Raw genomic sequence first — 3,422 nt, 5'->3', positions numbered from 1 at the left:
TTATTATTTTATAAAGTATCATGCATTGTATAAAAAAACATTTTAAACAAGCACATGTTTATACCTAAAGGACTTCCTCTGGCTCAATTTGTTTCCAAATTTGACTTGATTTGGCAAAAATCTACTTATTTGGAATATTTCAATGGGCATTTTACAGAGGAAAAGATGCAGCCATATAAAATTATTTAGTAGAATTGGCCAATGTGTAGCCATTGGCTTATTTAGCATATGGCAGAGTAAGCCCTGACATACACTCTGGTAATTCCACTCAAAGTTGTTGTCAGGGTGGTATTACTCTTTTACAAATAAAGATTGAAATGAATTTGTCTGCATGAGATATTGGGGAACTAATGATCTGAATTTGAAGATATTGTATATGCAGTATCCTCATTTGCACTCATTGTCAGGTCCTTGTGCACCAATGATTGTTCAGGGAGTTATTGACCATTTCATTTCCATGAATGACCTCTATAACTAAGTCAATGACTTTTGTGTGCAGCTTCCTTATCAAGCACACATTGTCAGGTTGTACAGGTCTGTTAATATTTATTTAGGAGTTATTTAATTTTGATTATTGATATATAAAAGGTTTGCCCTCAACCAATCATGTCAATGCATCTTTATGTCTGTTAATCAGTCTGTCTGTCCACAGAATTGGATCCTGTTTATTAAAAGTACTGAAGATAGTTAGATGATATACAAACGGCATTGTGAGGACTATATTCATGTTTTGTTTGCTTTAAGGTCAGGTCACTGTTATAGCTTGCAAATATCAACCTAGCACTGTCGGTATGCATAAATATAGTGAAAATACGTTATGATGAATATATTAGTTTTTGTATTGGACAGGATTGATTAATTGAAGTGTACCTTGCTAACTATACTGTAATTGAAGCGCTCCTTGCAATACTATACTGTTATAGGCCTTAATGCAAACAATACAAGCACACATTACTCTCTTAAAGAGTTAATGAGCGCCAGATTAATGTTGTTGGGCTATAACATACTAAAAGTATAAACAAACTTTATAAGCACTCTAAGTAACTCTACAGTGTTCACAATCTTTTGAATTATTCTTGCTCCTGCAATGAATTAATTTGCCCATTATTGTATTATTTATCACCCGCCAGAGGCGGAGGGATATTGTTTTGGCGTTGTCAGTCCGTCCGGCTGTCCGTCTGTCCGGCACTTTTGTGTCCGGAGCCATATCTTGGAAGTGCTTTGGCGGATTTCATTGAAACTTCGTATGAGTATATATATGCATAAGAGGATGATGCACGCCAAATGGCATTGTACACCATCTGTTAAAAACAGAGTTATGGCCCTTTGTATCTTGAAAAAATGCTTTTTACTATAGGCACTTTTGTGTCCGGAGCCATATCTTGGAAGTGCTTTGGCGGATTTCATTGAAACTTCGTATGAGTATATATATGCATAAGAGGATGATGCACGCCAAATGGCATTGTACACCATCTGTTAAAAACAGAGTTATGGCCCTTTGTATCTTGAAAAAATGCTTTTTACTATAGGCACTTTTGTGTCAGGAGCCATATCTTGGAAGTGCTTTGGCGGATTTCATTGAAACTTCGTATGAGTATATATACATGTATATGCATAAGAGGATGATGCACGCCAAATGGCATTGTACACCTTCTGTTAAAAACAGAGTTATGGCCCTTTGTATCTTGAAAAAATGCTTTTTACTATAGGCACTTTTGTGTCCGGAGCCATATCTTGGAAGTGCTTTGGCGTATTTCATTGAAACTTGGTGTTACTATATATATATGCATAAGAGGATGATGCACGCCAAATGGCATTGTACACCATCTGTTAAAAACAGAGATATGGCCCTTTGTATCTTGAAAAAATGCTTTTTACTATAGGCACTTTTGTGTCCGGAGCCATATCTTGAAAGTGCTTTGGCGGATTTCATTGAAACTTCGTATGAGTATATATATGCATAAGAGGATGATGCACGCCAAATGAAATTGTACACCATCTGTTAATTACAGTTACAGTTATGGCCCTTTGTATCTTGATAAAATGCTTTTTTCAATGTCAAATATAACCCTTTTGTGTCATGAAGCATATGGGCGGGGGATATCAATTCAACGAATTTGCTTGTCTATTTTAAAATCAGCAACCAGTATTAGATAAAAACCTTCACAATTTAAAATGAATAATAAAAAAATAACAAGAGCTGTCACCATAGGATGACTTATGCCCCCTATAAACGCTTGGTAGAAGTTATGAGCTTTTTTCGAAACCTAAACGCAGATTTCGAAACCTAAACGCGGACCCTTAGGTCAAGGTCACAGGGGTCAAAATTTGTGTGCGTATGGAAAGGCCTTGTCCATATACACATGCATGCCAAATATGAAATTGCTATCTGAAGCGACATAGAAGTTATGAGCATTTTTCGAAATCAAAACGCAAAGTGTGACGGACAGACGGACGGACAGTCCGATCACTATATGCCCTCCTTCGGGGGCATAAAAATGTCTTACAATCTCAAAATAAATCAGAAAGCCACATAAACTAGAGAGCGGACACCATGCTAAATCACCGTGACCTAGTTTTTGACCCAGCATGACCCATATTCGAGCTTGATCTAGATATTGTCTTGATACAACTTCTGACCAAGTTTGGTTAAGATCAGATGAAAACTACTTCAATTAGAGAGCGGACACCATGCTAAATCCTTGAAATGCACTAATTGACCCTGTGACCTAGTTTTTGACCCGGCATGACCCATATTCGAACTTGACCTAGATATTGTCTTTATACAACTTCTGACCAAGTTTGGTAAAGATCAGATGAAAACTACTTCAATTAGAGAGCGGACACCATGCTAAATCCTTGAAATGCACTAAGTGACCCCGTGATCTAGTTTTTGACCCGGCATGACCCATATTAAAAATTTGACCTAGATATTGTCTAGATACAACTTCTGACCAAGTTTGGTTAAGATCGGCTGAAAACTATTTGAATTAGAGAGTGACAAGAAAAGTGTGAGAGACTGACAGACAGACTGACGGACGGACAGTGCGAAAACTATATACCCCCTTTTCTTCGAAAATCTAAAGGACTCAGAAATCTGCCATGAACTCAATATAAATACCGGTATATGAAATCATTCTGTGATCGTTTTGATAGACACGATTTTAATAAAGTCATATTATGGCAAGCCCCATTGCCTGATTGCCATGTTGTTTAACAGCAAAATCATTTTATTACTTAATGGGCCCCCTATTAGTAATTTTTAATATGATGAATACAATTGTCAATAATTTCGCTTCAAACAAGACAAAAAAAGCTTTTAAATGTTCATATAAACAGACATACTAAGCCTTAGACTTAAATGCTCTGCCCATTTTGGGTGTACAATTCAATCGTAATTACATTTGTTGTATTTAATCCCA

This window comes from Dreissena polymorpha, chromosome 5 (assembly GCF_020536995.1).
Source record: "Dreissena polymorpha isolate Duluth1 chromosome 5, UMN_Dpol_1.0, whole genome shotgun sequence".
NCBI classification, from domain to species: domain Eukaryota; kingdom Metazoa; phylum Mollusca; class Bivalvia; order Myida; family Dreissenidae; genus Dreissena; species Dreissena polymorpha.
This window is presented reverse-complemented; position numbering follows the sequence as displayed.